Raw genomic sequence first — 20000 nt, forward strand, 5'->3', positions numbered from 1 at the left:
GCTAAATTACCCATTATGCTTATGTATGCGCAAGGAGAATGCGAAGAACTTCCGGTCGGCAGCTGATGCGTGTAAACAGTCACATTTGGACAGCTTTGAAACGATAGTTTTAATCTATTTTACCTGCTTTTATCCTCTTTGCACTAATACTGTTGTCCATCAGCAGCATCTCCTAGACTGATCATTTAAAGAAATGTGATCTAATAGGATGGAAAACAGCTGCTGTGAGGCGTTTTCCCCTCGTTGTCAGACGGCATCTTCTGCAGTATAAATGAAGCCTCGTCATCGCTAAAGTCAACATTTTCTCTTTATTTCACATATATAACCAGCCCAAACTAATGTAGTTCACCAAAATGTTTGACACACACACAGCAGCCTGTACTGCGCCACTGACACACTGATTTAATAACTGTGACTAAGTGGAAATATAGGCTAGTGTCATTTCCAAATGACAGAAAAACACAAACCGTGGTGAAAACAACACACGAAATAAAACACAAACGGCTCGCGATTAGAATGAACAGCAAATCAGCAGCAGAGGATCAATAACAGACTTTTATTGCTCATTTTTGTAAATTGCACGACTTTCATACCTGTTAAGTTTCATGCCAGTACTCTGGTTTGCTCTCTCTCTCTCTCTCTCTCTCTCTCTCTGTGTGTGTGTGTGTGTTAAAGAGCCGCTGAGCTAACAGCTGACAGGCCGGGAACGCACACACACACACACTGTATTTCTGACGGCAGACACATGAACTAGGAGAACGTTTTTCTCGTATTTCTGACGCGCTTGAACCACATGTGACAGATTATAACGGCTTTAACAGACACATTTCTAAGTTGTGTGTCACAAAAACACTCTGTTATCCATTAAAAACGTTATTGAAACCCATTTTTGGAGCGCAAATTACCAGTTGTACACGCTGTAAACGGAAGTTTTTAGCATTCTACCGGAAGACGCTGGTCGCTATGGCGCCCTCCATGCAGCAGCCATGAAAAAGGTCTATATAAAGAGAGAATTATGAGTATGGCGGGAAGTTTCGCAAGTCTCCGGATGCCTGCAAATGAGTGATGATCTCCAGGTAATCTCGCGTCTCCCTCTCGATCCTCAAATAGGCATCATCGCGCACCCTTCTCACCCCTCCCCACCGCATCTCTCCTCAGACACATCGCGCGTGCACCCTGTCAATCACCACCAAACCACCACCTCTCCTGACAGCTGAGCGGGACGCTGCAAAATAAACCCTGACACTCTGACCAATGTGAGGAGAGTTTACTCGCACGTGACTTGTTTTAGCTCTTTTGGTCCGATTAGAAACTTTGCTGTGTGAAAGCGAACCGCTCCAAGAGCAAAGAGCAACAATGTAACATTTGTAATGTCTGTTTCGGAACAACTGAATCGATTCACAGGTGTGAAAGCAGCCTAAGCTAAGATCAGCAGGACACTGGCCCTCCAGGACTGACTTTGAACACCCCTGGCCTATAGTGGTACTGTGCAACATCATATACAGCACTAAAGTGCTCACGGCGACCTGAGTTCGATTACTGGCACAAGGTCATTTGCTGATCCTCCCTATCAATGCTTTCCTGTCTGAAATCTCCAGTGTCCTATACTATAATAAAGGTGACCCCCCCCCCCCCCCCCCAACTTATCCAGCAGGATAATATATAATATTTTTTAATAGTAAGAATGTATTTTTAAAAATATATTACTGTTGTTATTATTTTCACTATTGTTGTTACTATCATTATATTTCTGCTCTGTATGCTTTGGAAATATATGAAACATTACCTATATGTGTCATGCCATAAAAGAGGGAATTGAATTGAATCAAATTGAATAAAATTTAATTGAATTAAATTGAATCAAATTCAATTCAATTTAATCAAATCGAATCAGATTGAACTGAGAGAGAGAGAAAGAGAGAGAGAGTGAGTGAGTGAGTGAGTGCGAGAGAGGGAGAGAGAGTGAGCGGTTCTGAGCAACACTGAGAGCTTACGAGGGAAGATGCCAGACAAAAATATGAAGTCTGGAGGAAAGACCTGAGCGCACTTCAAAACAGGAGCGAAAATAACCACCGAGCACACATTCTCAATCCAAAAGAGAAACTTTAAAGGCAAATCCAGGATATTTGTGGACTGGAATTGTTCCGGACGTTGACTGTGGATGCTGTAACAGTGTGTCAGACGGGATCTCAATATTTAAAGCCAGCACAAAGCGTCCTCTCTCCTTCACAGCAGCTCTCTTTTTCTCTCTCGTCTGGATAAACACACTGCTTTTTGGCCTCTGACCTCCAAAGCGGCCCTTTCCATCTGGTCTCCAACTTCACGCTTTAATCTTTATCATTTCCAATTGAAAGTCGACCCGTTTTCCATTCCAGCACCAGTTTGCTGTCGCGATACAGGAGACAACAGGCTGATTTCTGCAGAGAGATTTCTCGACTTGTGCTTATTTTGGATGCGCACAATCTGGACAACAGCTTCAAGACAAACACTGAGAAGATTTTGAAGAGGATTTGGACACATTTTGGATGTGCGCAGCTTTAAGATAAACACAAACAAGATATGAAAGAGATTTGGGACTTGGTTCAAGACAAACACTGAGAAGATTTTAAAGAGACTGATTTTGGACTTTTGGTGTTTTTTTTTTTTGGATGTGCACAATCTGGACAACAGCTTCAAATCAAACCCTAAGATGATTTTAAAGAGATGTTGGACTAGTTATTTTGGATTTGCATGGATTTAAGGCAAACACTGAGAAGATTTTGAAGAGATTTTGCATTTATTTTGGGTGTGCACGGCTTCAGATCAAACACTGAGAAGATTTTGCACAGAATTTGGATGTGTTGTTATTTTGGATGTGCACAGTCTATACAACAACATCAAGGGCACTTGGATTAGTTTTGGATGTGCACCAATTTAAGGCAAACAGGGAATATTTTGAAGAGATTTTTGGACTTGCCATTGTAATTTTGTATGTGCATGGCTTTAAGACAAGCACTGAGAAGATTTTGAAAAGATTTTGGTCTTAAATTGGATGTGTACGGCTTTAAGACAAGCACTGAGAAGATTTTGAAAAGATTTTGGACTTAAATTGGATGTGTACGGCTTTAAGACAAGCACTGAGAAGATTTTGAAAAGATTTTGGACTTATTTTGGATGTGCACAGCTTCAAGACAATTACAGAGACGGTTCTGAAAAGAACTTGGACTTGCTATTTTGGATGTACACAGCTTCAAATCAAACACAGACAATTTTGACGAGAATTTGGTCTTATTTTGCATGTGCACGGCTTCAAGACAAACACTGACAAGATCTTGAGGAGTTATTGGACTTATTTTGGATGTGCACGGATTCAAATCAAACACTGGGACTGTTTTAAAGAGATTTTTGAACTTTTTAATGTTATTTTTGTTGTGCACGGCTTCAAGGAAAACACTACGAAGATTTTGAAGCGATTTTGGTTTTGTTTTGGATATGCACGACTTCAAGACAAACACAGACAAGATCTTGAAGAATTTTTGGACTTATTTTGGATGTGAACAGCTTCAAGACAAACACAGACAAGATCTTGAAGAATTTTTGGACTTATTTTGGATGTGAACAGCTTCAAGACAAACACAGAGAAGATCTTGAGGAGTTATTGGACTTATTTTGGATGTGCACGGCTTCAAATCAAACTCTAAGTACATTTTGAAGCGGTTTTGATCTTACTTTGGATGTGAACATCCTCAAGACAAACACTAAGAAGATCTTGAGGAGATGCTGGACTTATTTTAGACGTGCACAGCTTCAAGACAAACACTGAGAAGATCTTGAAGAGATTTTGCACTTATTTTAGATGTGCACATCTTCAAATCAAACACTGGGACCGTTTTAAAGAGATTTTTGGACTTGTATTGTTATTTTGAATGTGCACGGCTTCAAGGAAAACACTAAGAAGATTTTGAAGGGATTTTGGTCTTATTTTGGATATGCACGACTTCAAAGCAAAACTGTGAAAATCTTGAAGAAATTTTGGACTTATTTTGGACATTAACAGCTTCAAGACAAACACTAAGAAGATCTTGAGGAGATTTTGCACTTATTTTAGATGTGCACAGCTTTAAGGCAAAACTAAGAAGATTTTGAGGAGATTTTGGTCTTATTTTAAATGTGCATGACTTCAAATGAAACACAGAGAAGATCTTGAAGAAATGTTTGACTTATTTCAGATGTGCACGGCTTTAAGGCAAAACTGAGAAGATCTTGAGGCGATATTGGACTTATTTTGGATGTGCACTGTTTCAAGTCAAACCCTGAGAAACAGAAAGACTTCACTGGCTGCTGTTGGAGTGAAAGATTAATGAACATGTTTCTGCGTCTCTCTCTTCACACCACCGTCACACAGTTTCATCCTTCAGCACAACCAACAAGCGTGGTGTTTTGAGCTTCAGTGGATCGTCTGAGCTGCGGATATCAAGGATCGCTGAAGATTTTTTTCAGGAAGCAAGAGGGTGGTGGGAAGACTGACAGAACTGGACCAGACGGAGGGAAGAGTGTCGGGGGAACGGACCGGGGTGGCCTGGAGCTTCCAGCAGTTCTTTCGGGTCCTGCAGGAATGGATGCAACAGCGGAGTAAAAAAGAGGACGGGAAGTTTCTGCTTTCCCACTGGTACAATGTGTGGTGAGTAAAATGAGCTGCACTGGAGATTTGTCTATTTCTATTTATTTAAGAGATAGATATGCAACATCATTTACTGTATAATGAGGTCCCATCTGCAATGCAAAAATGATTTTCTTGCTCAAATATCAGGGATTATACACATTTTTACTACTAAAATCCAGGACTTTTTATGACTGTTCTAAAACTTTCAGGTAAATATTCATGACCTAATGTTTCCTGTGATGTCTACGTACAGTTGAAGTCAAAATTATTAGCCCTCCTGTTTATTTTTTCCCCAATTTCTGTTTAACAGAGAGAAGATTTCTTCAACACATTTCTAATCATAATAGTGTTAATAACTCATCTCTAATAACTGATTTATTTTATCTTTGTAATAACTTAATAATATTTGACAAGACACTTTTATACAGCTTAAAGTGACATTTAAAGGCTTAACTTGGTTAATTAGGGTAACTAGGCAGGTTAGGGTAATCAGGCAAGTAATTGTAAAAGGATGGTTTGTTCTGAAGACTATCAGAAAAAAATAGCTTAAATTTAGCTAATAATTTTGTCCTTAAAATGGCGTTTAAAAAATTAAAAACTGCTTTTATTCTAGCCAAAATAAAACAAATAAGACTTTCTCCAGAAGAAAAAATATTATCAGACATACTGTGAAAATTTCCTGAATCTGTTTAACATCATTTGGGAAATATAAAAAAAATTTTAAAAAGGAAAAAAATTCAAAGGGGGGCGAATAATTCTGACTTTAACTGTACATGTGGTAAATAAGAAAAAAAATTATTTTCAAATGTATTACACCATATCAAACAATACGTGACAATCAATGTAGTTTATGTTTATTTTATATCTGTTAAATAGTTTTTAGACAATTTTTGATGAATATTTTTAGAAATGTTGGCTCTGCATTTAGAGATTGTGTCCGGGCATGACACTCCAATGTATCTTGAATTACGATGAATGCAAGTGAAAGAGAAGTGAAGCTTAAACTGCAAGTTGCTTTGTGCCCCACACAGAGAACGTCACCTGAAGAGAAAGACACCGCAATTGCATTTGAAATTTACCGCTTCATAAACAAATTTCCATGACTTTTCCAAAACATTTGAAGTGACATTTAAAGGCTTAACTTGGTTAATTAGGGTAACTAGGCAGGTTAGGGTAATCAGGCAAGTAATTGTATAACAATGGTTTGTTCTGTAGACTATTGAAAAAAACCATTAGATTAAATTTAGCTTATACTTTTTCCTTAAAATGGTGTTTGAAAAATTAAAAACTGCTTTTATTCTAGCCGAAATGAAACAAATAAGACTTTCTCCAGAAGAAAAAATATTGTCAGACATGCTGTGAAAATTTCCTGAATCTGTTCAACATCATTTGGGAAATATTTAAAAAATGGAAAAATCAAAAGGAGAGCGAATAATTCTGACTTCAACACTCCAATGTATCTTGAATTACGATGAATGCAAGTGAAAGAGAAGTGAAGCTTAAACTGCAAGTTGCTTTGTGCCCCACACAGAGAACGTCACCTGAAGAGAAAGACACCGCAATTGCATTTGAAATTTACCGCTTCATAAACAAATTTCCATGACTTTTCCAAAACATTTTGGGTTTATTTATTTTTCCAAAACTTTTCCAGGCTTGGAAAATGGCTCGTCAAAATTCCATGACTTTTGCAGGTTTTCCAGGACTGCATGAACCCTGAAATATTTTTGTCTTGTTTCTTGTTCAAACATCTACAAACTTTTAAATCAAGAGGTGATTTCTAGAGCAAAACATATTGAGTTGTTTTAAGAAGTAATATGAGATAAAAGGGAGTTTTCCTCACAACAAGCCAATATTTAGTATTAATAATTAATATTTAATTAATATTAAGTAGGGGTTTTCTGCTCCTAGTAGTAGGCTCAAGAGGCTGTTATCATCCATCCATATGGTTAATCAGATATTCTAAGAAGACTCCAGATCTGTTTTTACATTACTGTGACGGTTAGGTTCAGGGTTAGACGAAAATTAATAAACATTATGAATAATTCTCGTTAACTTCTGGCCAAAGCTGTATGTGATCATTAACCATGTGGATGGATGATAACAGCCTTCTGAGCCTACTAGTAGGCACCTGCTGACCCATATCGATCAGCTGACAACCACTGATAAAGCCCATTAAATCGAGTGATAACATTAAAATCCGCTGGCACTGTGGCCTCACAGCACGAAGGTCGCTGGTTCGAGTCTTGGTTAGTTGGCATTTCTGAGTTTGCATGTTCTCCTTGTATTGGCGTGGGTTTCCTCCGGGTGCTCCAGTTTTCCCCACAGTCCAAACACATGCGCTATAAAGGAATTGATTAGCTAAATTGGCCGTAGTATATGAGTGTATGTGTGAATAAGTGTGTATGAGTGTTTCCCAGTTCTGAGTTGCAGCTGAAAGGGGATCCTCTGTGTATATCCAAAACATATGATGGAATAATTGGCGGTTCGTTCCACTGTGGTGATCCCTGATAATCAGAGACTAAGCTGAAGGTAAATGAATGAGCTTTATGTGTGCAGGAGTGCAAGCACTAGCAATAAGCTGCAGTTCACTGAAATGTCCACCGGTGTCGCTCAAAACAAGGTTTGAATAGCAGCTTAAGTGAAGAAAACTAAAACACTCGAGTGCATTCACTCACTGTAGCATAGAAGCATGAATCATCTTCATATCTGTGTGTGGGTGTACAGAGGGAGAGAGAAGGAGATGAAATGTGTCTATGAAGCATGTGAGCGAGTGTATTGAGAATTATGGACACATTAGTGAACGTGTTCATGACATTAGCACATGCCTTCAGTTGACGAACACACGTGGCCCTTCGACAGCTGAAAGTGAGGCTTTATAAAGCGAGGTCAATCACAGAGCGCTTCCTACAGGGTTTTCCCCCCCAGAACACTCTGATTGGGAAATTCTCTCACTTTCCGCAGGCCTGAAGGTCTTCAGCATGGACGCGGTTCACTGACCCGTAATAATCTCATTATTTCCTGTCTTACGCAATCAGCCAAAACTGAGCGTTCGTCATGCCCATGCAGTGGGTGTATTCCAGATCACGTCCCCTCTCTCTCTCTCTCTCTCTGTGTTCTGACATCTCTTTTCTTTCTTTACATTCTCCTGGTTCTCCATCATTACCCTTCCACCACCAAATCTGACCTTTCCATCCAAAATGAAACCAGTTTCCTAGAAGCATTCATTCATTCATTCATTCATTTTTCTTCGCCTCAGTCCCTTATTATTCAGGGGTCACCACAGTGAAATGAACCGCCAACTATTCAAGCATATGTTTTATGCAGTGGATGCCCTTCCAGCTGCAACCCAGTACTGGGAAACAACCAACACACTCACATTCACACACACACGCACACACACACACACACACACACACACACACACACACACACTTACAATACAGTCAATTTCATTCATTCATTCATTTTCTTTTAGGCTTAGTCTCCTTATTAATCAGGCGTCACCACAGCAGAATGAACCGCCAACTATTCAAGCATATGCTTTATGCAGGGGATGCCCTTCCAGCTGCAACTGAGAAACACCCATACACACTCACATTCACACACTTATACACTACGGCCAATTTAGCTAATCAATTCACCTACAGAATAGCACTTGTGTTTGGACAGTGGGGGAAACTGGAGCACCTGGAGGAAACCCACGCCAACACAGGCAGAATATGCAAACTCCACACAGAAATGCCAACTGGCCCAGCTGAGGCTCGAATCAATATTCAATTAATGAATCACCAATCAGACGATTCCTAAGCCACTATAAATACCCTGAGTTCCATATAACAGCCATCTTCATTTTGAAGAATCCCCCCTTCCACCCCTACTCCTCCTTTCCTAGACTGGTGGCACGGTGGCCCAGTGGGTAGCACTGTTGCCTCACAGCGAGAATGTCACTGGTTTTAGTCCTTACCAGGTCAGCTGACGTTTCAGTGCGGAGTTTACACGTTCTCCCCGTGCTCACGTGGGTTTCCCCCGGGTTCCCTGGTTTCATCCCACCATCCAAAAACATGCAACTTTCGTTAACTCACTAATCCAAATCAGCATCATAGACATGCTTCTAGTCAGTATTTATCTCTTAAGAGTGATCACTGTTCATTACCTACTACAGCAGGATAGTTATCCAGATCTACCTGAGCTCAAACTCCCTTCTCACCTTGCAAATGGGAGGGAGCCCCAAGCTCGAGGATCTTATGAGCTCAGGGCTCTCTCCTGGGACAGCATGGCAAACACGCTTTATAAACAATCATCAGCTGAGCTGAACTCTTGAAATAATGTACATCTTATCGATTTTTTTTAGCTTCTCTTGTAAACAATTTATTAAAAAATTTATGGATGACAAAAAAAGGATACTAATACATTAAATAGGCAACTGTTGTCAACAATAGCGTAATTAATATATTAGTATCCTTTTTTTCTTTCAAGAATGAGGTCCAAGATTTAGAATAAAACTACCTTGTGAAATGTTTTCTCTATTTAACAACAATAGAGTAGGTCAGCCGTGAAAGATGACTTCACTTACAGTTGAAGTCAGAATTATTAGCCCCCTTTGAATTATTTTTCTTTTTTAAATATTTCCCAAATGATGTTTAACAGATTCAGGAAATTTTCACAGTATGTCTGATAATGTTTTTTCTTCTGGAGAAAGCCTTATTTGTTTTATTTCGACTAGAATAAAAGCAGTTTTAATTTTTTTAAACACCATTTTAAGGTCAAATTTATTAACTCCTATTTTTTATTTTGATAGTCTACAGCAGTGGTTCTCAAACTGTGGTACGTGTACCACTAGTGGTACGCGGGCTTCATTCTAGTGGTACGTGGAGGAATGAAATATGTCATGTACATGCTACATATATTTTAAAATTTTATCAAAAATTATGTATATAATATGCCCTATATGACATATAGCCTATATTTCCAAGGTAATCTGCCACGTTTTTTAACTGAGCAGAGTTGTAGCTGCTTTACTGGGCCTACTACGCTATTGTATTTCAATACTGCTCATTTTGGTGGTACTTGGAGAGACAATTTTTTTCTGAGGTGGTACTTGATGAAAAAAGTTTGAGAACCACTGGTCTACAGAACAAACCATCGTTATAGAACAACTTGCCTAATTACCCTAACCTGCCTAGTTAACCCAGTTAACCTAGTTAAGCCTTTAAATGTCACTTTCAGCTGTGTAGAACTTTCTTGAAGATAGTCAAATATTACATGTCATCATGGCAAACATAAAATAAGTGATTAGAAATGAGTTATTAAAGCTATTATGTTTAGAAATGTGTTGAGGAAATCTGCTCTCCGTTAAACAGAAATTAGGAAAAAAATAAACAGCTGAGCTAATAAATCTGACTTCAACTGTATATCAGCTTGGTTTTAAAGCCTTTGATGGCTTATTTTGCCAGTTTATTTCCCAAAATAGGACAAATGAGCTCATGTATAGGACAAATTCTGGACTTTTTTCAGTGGGGGTGGGTCTTTCGAACTATCAACTTGGAGTTTCCATATACCCCTTCAGCGCATATCCAAAATGAGCATAAAACTAGTTCGATGGAAACGCAGCTCGCGTCAGAATGTTCAAATGACATTCAAAATTGGGTTTAATATGATGCTTGCAAAATTAAATGTCTTTTAAAACAATAAAAAAAAACCCTGATATGAACATTTTCATAACAAGATGTCAGGAAAACTTCGCTGTAACATGTTTTGTTGTAATTGCATATGCTTTTACAGGCTGCATTTTTAATTTCCTCATTTAATATGCCATTTTATTGTTCATTTGCTTGTATATGTTTGAGCTTTCCCACAAATCAGTTGGGCGTTAATTTCTTATATAACCCACAAATTTAAAACCCCTTCTTTAGTGCGCTGTTTAACTGACAGCAGGGAAGGAATAGCTTCTCCTTCGCATCAACTCTACAAATGCAATGTGATCACTTGCATCTCTGACTACCTAATGTGGTTTCGCTGAAGGTTTCCAAACTCCTCCTGTTATATAACTTTATAATTGAACTTTCTCACAGCCCTTTACTGCAGGGAGATCAAAGAAAGGCCATTATGCAGGGGAAAGTGTGGAAGATGTGTGAATTATGCAATATGCAGATATGAAGAGACCACACAAGAGGAGCGGGAGAGAAATAATGCCAAATTTCAAAGAGTTTCTTACAGAGTTAGCTTTTCTCAAACTAATGCATTCATAATCGCTTTCATGCTACAGCTTCTGTCTATCTTTTTGCAATATTTATGCTATATGTTTGGTGTTCAGCATTTATTATGTGCCTCTTATTAAAAGAGAACATTCTCAAAACTTTAGCAAAGTTACACCAAAGTTATACTCTTGGAAATTAAGCTACTAGAGATGTCACTTGGGAACATGTTAATAAATGATTCTGGTTTAGGGGTGGCACGGTGGCTCAGTGGTTAGCACTGTGGCCTCAGAGCAAGAAGGTCGCTGGTTCGAGTCCTGGCTGGGTCAGGTGGCATTTCTATGTGGAGTTTGTATGTTCTCCCCATGTTGGTGTGGGTTTCCTCTGGGTGCTCTGGTTTCCCCCACAGTCCAAACACATGTGGTACAGGTGAATTGATTAAATAAATTGGCCGTAGTGTATGAGTGTATTAATTAATTAATTAATTAATTAATTAATTAATTAATTAATTCATTCATTCATTCATTCATTCATTCATTCATTCATTCATTCATTCATTCATTCATTCATAAATTCATTCATTTATTCATTTATTCATTCATAAATTAATTCATTCGTTCATTCATTCATTTATAAATTCATTCATTTATTCATTCATAAATTCATTCATTCATTCATTCATTCATTCATACATTCATTCATTCATTCATTCATTCATTCATAAATTCATTAATTCATTTATAAATTCATTCATTCATTCATTCATTCATACATTCATTCATTCATTCATTCATACATTCATTCATTCATTCATTCATTCATTCATTCATAAATTCATTCATTCATTTATAAATTCATTCATTCATTCATTCATTCATTCATACATTCATTCATTCATTCATTCATTCATAAATTCATTCATTCATTCAATCCACTCAATCAATCAAACAATCAATCAATCAATCAATCAACCAAACCAATCAATCAATCAATCAATCAATCAATCAATCAATCAATCAATCAATCAATCAATCAATCAATCAATCAATCAATCAATCAATCAAATAATTTATTTATTTATTAATTTATTAATTCACTTATTCAAAACTTTACATAACTATATAACTATATATGTATAAACAATTAAACTATTTTAATTCCTGCCAGGACTGTGAATCAAACCAACAACCTTTGAGTTACAAGTCCAACTCACTAACCATTAGGCCATTGGGTTTTTAGTCTATTTAATAAACTCTAATTGATACATAATTCTTAGTTTATTAAGAACAATTGTCAGGCAGGCAACGGTCAAACAGGTGGCAGACAGGAGCATAAAGGCCATCTAAGATCATAGTCAAAACAGGCAAAAGGTCAGTACAGGCGGCAAAATAAATAGTAAATCAAGGCAAGGGTCAAAACACGGCTGGACAAAGCAAGGCAAATGCTTACGAGATGCTCTGAAACAGAAACAAGACTCCGCAATAAGAGAGTCCACATTTACATGGACATCAGTAATCGAATTCTTTGCCTTAATCAAATAAAGACAATAATAAGATGAAGGTGTTTACATGAGCTGCTATTTGAACGTTCCTTTCATGATTCCGTTTTCCATAGCACATAATTTGAGTAATGTCATTGCATCACCCCGCTATCCACGTTTCCTCCGGAGTTTCATGTCATTTCAAATGTTTCATTATTAATTTGTCGACTGTAACTGCAGTTTGCCACTTTCACTTTCATTCAGGAACATTTCATCCATGCCACTGCCCTAATCCCCCCCCCTCCCTCCTGACCCCTCTGAAATCAAAGGAGAGCCAGAACAGGTGTGTGTGTGTGGTGCATGACAGGATTTGTAGTTCCTATGATGACAGGATTGTGTTACCCCAGTGATCTGTATGGACTCGATTGCTGGTGATTGGGACAGTACAGTTCATACATACAGTTTCATTTTCAGACCATCTGCAAGTTATTTTATTTTCAAGATCTGCTTTAGTAGTATGGCAATAAACGTCACATAAAAACTCTCATTGGTCGCATTTAACACTGATCAAAGCCCATAATCAGTACCTGAGGGCATCATTGTCATAGAAGTATATGCGGTTGTTCTGCTAAGACACCACGCAAATAGAAAACATTTATAAAATAGAAATGATGTACGTCGCTGTTGCAGATGGTTACGACAAACCTCCTTTTAACATAAAGCTTTTATCGTGTGCTGTGTAGGACACAGCGCTACGGTGAAGGTGTAACAGACTCATTAGAGGAAAGTGAACATGTTGAGGTGAGCCTAACCTGATTTGGTAGACAAAAGTATTTATAAATATCAATGTGCAGACTTGGAACGTCCCCAACACGTCTCTGAACGCTGGACAGAGTCAGCAGAGTGGCACGGTCACTTTGAAGAGGACAGAACTGGGCCACAGACGCTCCATTAGGAGGACGATCGGCTATTTCGGCTCTTAAGAGGTCTGTGTGTCAGACTAATGCTGCTGCTGCTGCTGGACTCTATAGGGACACACACATGAAAGCTAATGGCTAAGAAGACCTACACACACACACACACACACACACACACGTCTTTATATCTGAGGGCTGTGAATGCACTTTAAAATATAACATTGAACTTGAGAATTATAAGTCTGTAATTTAACACAAGGGTGGCTCAGTGGTTAGCACTGTTGCCTCATAGTAAGAAGGTCACTGGTTCAAGTCCTGGCGTTTCTGTGTGGAGTTTGCATGCTCTTCCCGTGTTGACGTGGGTTTCCTCCGGTTGCTCCGGTTTCCCCCACAGTCCAAACACATGCGCTTTAGGGGAATTGGGTAGGCTAAATTGTTTGTAGTGTATGTATGTGACATTGTATGGGTGTTTCCCAGAGCTGGGTTGCAGCTGGAAGGGCGTTAGCTGTATAAATAAAAGGACTAAGCTGAAGGTAAATTAATGAATAATAATGATAATGTTTCCCAGAGATGGGTTGCGGCTGGAAGGGCATCCGCTGCATAAAAACTAGCTGGATAAGTTGGCGGTTCATTCCGCTGTGGCGACCCCGGGTTAATAAAGGGACTAAGTCGACAAAAAAAATTAATGAATGAATAATAATAATTTATTATTGTTCCCAGTTCTAGTTGTGGCTGGAAGATATACTAATTATATATACTAATAATCATTGAAAGTTAAACCTTAGACGTAGGGCCCCATATACAGTGCGATGTTACCCCCCTTAAAGCTACTCCTTGTCCATAAATTGTATTACATAATTCAAGATAAAAACAGGTAAGAGCATTCAAAATAGCAACACATTCAAAACTGCTGTCCATCTGCAGCGTTAATATTTAAAGCTGTGTTCACTTTTTATCTTTTGTTTGTTTAGTTAGAGAGGTCAGGTCATACACATTTAATTAGTGTACATCTTTCATAACTTCCGCCACTCAGAAATGTCCGAAAAGCCCTTTTAATACACTCAGAACTGAAGAAGTATTTGATGGGCAATGTTAAAGGAAGCTTTACAATATGATATGTGTGCATATACATTAGATTAGACAGTACTGAAGCCAAATCTGCAGCTTATCTAACCAAATAACTTACGATGACGTGCCAAAAATCAGAAGGCCAAATTCATGTTAGAAAAAACAGTTTGTATTCCTAAATGTTCTGTGGCTAAACTATTATTTTAATAAATGTATGCCTGTACAGTATCAGTTTTGTTCAAATGCATCAAAATACTCTCACCGGCCACTTTATTAGGTACACCGTAGTACCAGGTTGGACCCCATTTTGCCTTCAGAGCTGCCTTGATCCTTCATAGCATAGATTTAACAAGCTACTGGAAATATTCCTCAGAGATTTTGCTCCATGTTAACATGATAGCATCACACAGCTGCTGCAGATTTGTCGGCTGCACATCCATGATGCCAATCTCCCGTTCCACCACATCCCAAAGCTGCTCTATTGGATTGAGATCTGCTGACTGTGCAGGCCATTTGAGTACAGTGAACTCATCGTCATGTTCAAGAAAGCAGTCTGAGATGATTGAGCTTTATAACATGGTGTGTTATCCTGCTGCAAGTAGCCATCAGATGATGGAGACACTGTGCTCATAAAGGGATGGACATGGTCAGCAACAATACCCAGGTAGGCTGTGGCGTTGATAAGATGCTCAATTGGTACTAATGGACCCAAAGTGTGCCAAGAAAATCTCCCCCACACCATTACACCATATTAAGTGTCCCAAACTACTATGTACTTACATCAAAAAAATAAATACAATGTACTTACTGTGTTTATAATATATTTGAGAACACTTGTGGTGCTTTTGAGTTGGGACAGAGGTTGGGTTATGGACAGGTTTGGTGGCATGGGTAGGTTTAAGGGTAGGTTAAGGTGTAAGGTATGGTCAACAGTGTATTTACAAAAGTAATTACAAAAGTTATAACAGATGTAATTACCTACATATATTTAATCAAGCAAAAGTACACAGTAAATACATGTATTTACACAATAAGTACATTGTAACAAACTATTATGAACTGCAGCAGATCGTCTTGACCATGTCTACATGCCTAAATGCATTGAGTTGCTGCCATGTGATTGGCTGATTAGAAATTTTTGGTAACAAGCAGTTGGACAGGTGTACCTAATAAAGTGGCCGGTGAGTGTATCCGGCCTATAATCACTGAGAAATGGTTTAAATTGTTAATTTTCAAAATTACTTATTTATGCTTTCAAAATTCAATGTCTTTCAAATATCTAGGTTTGATTTGAATTGCTCCTGAAGCGTGATTCGAGCTCTCAAGTGACCTTAGGCGATATATTAAACACTTTTCAGGAAGTAAAAATGGACAATTGCTTTCCCACACAATCTGAATGATCCACAGAGCCTAATGACCGTCTCTATCTATTGTGAAGCGAGAGCGCTCAGATAAACTCATGTCACTAATAATCAAGACGTCTAAAGTGGTGCCAAGTTTCCAGAGGCACTAATTGGCACATAAATCAATCAAAGTAATGAATGAACTTGCGCTTGATTGGATGTGTGCCCTTGTTTCTCATTCATTTAGTGCTGTAAGCCTGGGTTCGTGTCTGCACCCAGACGAGCTTTCAGTTCCGGCCAATGCTGGCTAAAATAGCATGCATATAAGGTCAGAAGAAGTGCAGGAAGAGAAATGTCAGCGCTGGAAAACGTAGTACATTGACTGAACTAATTTAATTGTGTAAACTCGTTCCCTCAATTAAAATGAGCAATGGAGTCTTAATGGAGTCAAAGATAAGTGTGGTAACACTTAACAAAAGAGTTGTAGTAGTTAATGCATTTACTAACATAAACAATGAACAATGCATTTATTGCAGTATTTGTTCATGTTAGTTAACATTAGTTAAAAAAAATACAGTCATTCCTGTAACGATTGATGACCAACTAAACTTCTCTGACCACATCTCTAGAACTGCTCGATCATGCAGATTCGCACTCTATAACATCAGAAAGGTCCGACCCTTCTTATCTGAACATGCAGCTCAACTCCTTGTTCAAGCTCTTGTTCTCTCCAGACTGGATTACTGCAACTCTCTACTAGCCGGGCTTCCAGCTAACTCTATCAAACCTCTTCAGATGCTTCAGAACGCAGCAGCACGAGTGGTCTTTAATGAACCTAAAAGAGCACATGTCACTCCGCTGCTCATCCGTTTGCACTGGCTGCCAGTTGCTGCTCGCATCAAATTCAAAGCTCTGATGTTTGCTTACAAAGCGATTTCTGGCTGCGCCTTTTCTTATCTGCTCTCACTTCTGCAGATGTATGTGCCCTCCAGAAACTTGCGTTCTGTGAATGAACGTCGCCTCGTGGTTCCATCCCAAAGAGGGAAGAAATCACTTTCCCGAACTCTCGCGCTCAATCTGCCCAGTTGGTGGAATGAACTCCCTAACTGCATCAGAACGGCAGAGTCACTCGCTGTCTTCAAGAAACCACTAAAAACTCAACTATTTAGTCTCCACTTCACTTCCTAATCTGCAATTGCCTCTCTGGCTCCACCGCTAACTGTACTACAAAAAACAAAAATAATAAATAAATTAAAAAATAAAAAAAAAATTACTAAAGTTTTCCTTCTTACACTTCTTACACACCTGAAACTTGCCTACAGCACTTATTCATTGTTGCTCTTATAATTGTGTAAGTTGCTTCCTTGACCTCATTTGTAAGTCGCTTTGGATAAAAGCAACGGCTAAATGACTAAATGTCTATGTCCTGATAAACTCATGGTGCATTGACTAATGTTAACAAGCATGGCTTTAGATGTCCATAATGTCAGTAGTAAATGTTGATGCATGATTACAGTTTTTCTCAGTCACTTTAGTGCGTTTCTGCACAACAGTTAATGCATTTCTCGAAACAATTAGTACAAACTGCAAAACCTAGCTGATAACCTGCAAAAGCGCGTCACATGCTTAAAATGGAGAGTTCATTCCTCTAAAGCAAGTATTGATGTTAATAAAAGTGTCAGAGTCATCAAGAAGAAAAGTCCTGTCACCATTGTTGATGAACAAGATAGTCAAATGGCTTTGTCATGTTTTCATCATGTCAGTTTACTCTGTAATTTTTTTCCAATGCTAAAAAGTCAGATCTTGGTGACACGTCCTGAAAATGCTCAAGACAGCACTATATACTGTTTGCACAGCCATTTGAAAACTACAGCAAAGTTAGACATCACTGTATTTAGTGAGGTATCTGAGTACAAGACACTGAATATGTATGTTTCACATTTTTACTGCAGATGCTCTTTACAATCTTACAGTAACATTAGGGTTGTATTAGTTAATGCATTTACTAACATAAACATTACTGCATTTATTACAGTATTTGTTCATGTTAGTCGGCATTATTTAAGGAAAATACAGTCATTCCTGATAAACTCATGGTGCATCGACTAATCGTCACTTTAAAATTATAAGGTTCTCTCTGCGATCTAAATGATTTTGAGACATTGAGCCTTAAAGATTTTGGATTCCATATAGCAGACAACATGTGTGTAGCGGTTCTCTTTTATACATCACAGTTTTTGTCAGTTGCTTTGGTGCGTTTCTCACAACACCAGTACATTTCTGCACAGCAGTTAATGCATTTCACAAAACAATTAGTACAAACTGCAAAACCTAGCTGATCACCTGCAAAAGCACGTCACATGCTCAAAATGGAGAGTTCATTCCTCAAAAGCAAGTATTGATGTTAATCAAAGTGTCAATTAGCATTCACAAGTTTAGTTCATTTTGACTGACATGACATAAGCAGATGATCATGTTATAAGTGAAGTTTAGTTTTAAACTAATTTCGAGAGGAGCATGTGCTCATGATTTACCCAGCTGGTCCACATTAACTAATTATGATCCTCCAATCAAAGGATCCCAAATCACTATATATATCCTCATTTCCTTTCTACAACTATCTTCGTCTGGAAGAAGCCCCCCTCCTCCCCTTCTTCCTCCTTTATCCAGAATGGGCGGCGCGGTGGCCCAGTGACTAGCACTGTTGCCTCACAGCAAGAATACCAATGGTGTTGGGTCCTCGCTGAGCCATCTGGTATTTCTGTGTGGAGTTTGCATGTTCTCCCCGTGTCCGCGTGGGTTTCCCCCGGGTTCCCCGGTTTCCTCCCACCATCCAAATGTGCTCCATATTATAGATAAAACAAGCCTAAACCTTTTTTATAATGTCTTACTCTCAGGAAGTTCGCCTTGGCCTCAGCAGCGGGGGAGTTTGAGATAGACCTGAGCTCAATCTCCACTCGCCCTGCAAAAGGGGGGGAGCCCTGGGCTCGAGGATCCCTTGAGCTCAGGGCTCTCTCCCGGGACAGCATGCCAAACAAGCTATGTCTAAATCATGAGCTAAGTGTGAACTCTTGAAATAGCAGAGAGTTGAATGAAAGCAATTGATGCATGTCCAAGCATCTGTAATTTGTTGGAAGGAATGAGAAACTGCTACTATGATGTGCACAAGTGAAGTTTTATAAACTAATTTCGAGAGGAGCACGTGATATGATTGGCCACTCATCCGTAATCAGTAATAATCCAATCAGAATGATCCTAGCTTAATATAAATGGATCACTTTCTCCTTATTGCACTATCTTCGTTTTGGAAGAATCCCCCCTTCCACCCCATCTCCTCCTTTTTCTCCCCTTCTAAAGGGGGAGCGATCGAGACCTACCTGATCTCGGTTCTCCTGATATGCTTCTAGACCGGGCGGGAGCCCTGGGCTCAAATATCTCCGAGCTCAGGGTTCTCTCCCGGGACAGCATGCCAAACCTGCTATAAGTGCCAAGCATATCTAAGTGGGAACTCTTGAAATGACTAATTGTTTTAGGAAATGCATGAACTGTTGTGCAAATGTAAATAGTGTTGTGAGAAATGCACCAAAGAGACTGAGAAAAACTGTAACATGACCCTAAGGGTAATCTAAATGTAAATTATCAAAGTTCTCTTACATTTGCAAACTGGAGTAAATAAACCACGGTAAATGCAGATAGAAACTTCTCATTCTGAAAAGTCATTTTCCACTTGGAATTATAAGGCTCCGTCTGGCAGATCTTTCATTGGAGCATGACTATTCAAGAAATACATTTAAAAAATGTATAATTTGGTGTTGTAACAATATGTTGATGCTTGAGAAAGTAATTTTTTTTGCTTTCTATAACATTTATTTCATGTTTTAGGATGAGTATTTTTTACTTGTTCAAATTAAGCATCTGTAAGAACGGTCTTTAAACCACAGCGGTTCGAACTGTAGTTCTGCCGATTGACTAAAAAGTGATCAGCATGATTGTAAAAAACTGTACATTTCTAGTCAAACCATTCTTCTGCAATCTTATACCAAAAACGGAAATAAGGGCAGTATTAATAGCTATAAATGTGGGAGAGCGTTGATATTATGTGATTGTATTGTATTGCTATATGGAACAATTAAGTGGTGATGTTAAATCAAAAGTAATTCACAAATACTTGAAAATGAAATGATTTAATGACAATAATTCTCTATGGTTACAACTGAATTAATAACAAAATACTGTATAAAATGATAAAATATGAAATGATAAAACATATGGTAAAAATTGTACCCAGCTTAAATGTAAAATTAAAGTTACCAGAGGTAGAAGGAGAGACACAGGGGGAGAGAGAGAGAGAGAGAG

The 20000-nt window shown here is 38.5% G+C and overlaps 2 long non-coding RNA genes across 2 annotated transcripts in view; one reads left to right on the forward strand and one right to left on the reverse strand.

Moving 5' to 3' along the window:
• Positions 1 to 1924: 1924 nt before the first annotated feature.
• LOC147839836 (uncharacterized) lies at positions 1925 to 5353 on the reverse strand. The gene is made up of 3 exons (XR_015515369.1): positions 3539 to 5353; positions 3206 to 3479; positions 1925 to 3082 (listed from the first exon to the last, which is right to left on the reverse strand). It is a non-coding gene; the product is annotated as an uncharacterized LOC147839836 (long non-coding RNA).
• The window catches only part of LOC147832956 (uncharacterized), a 28945-nt gene continuing 13373 nt past the window's right edge, over positions 4429 to 20000 (forward strand). The window contains exon 1 of the long non-coding RNA XR_015515370.1: positions 4429 to 4660. This is a non-coding gene — a long non-coding RNA (uncharacterized LOC147832956). The remainder of the gene's footprint in view (positions 4661 to 20000) is intronic.

Source organism: Danio rerio, chromosome 18, assembly GCF_052040795.2.
Source record: "Danio rerio strain M-AB ecotype USA chromosome 18, GRCz13ab, whole genome shotgun sequence".
Lineage (NCBI taxonomy): Eukaryota > Metazoa > Chordata > Actinopteri > Cypriniformes > Danionidae > Danio > Danio rerio.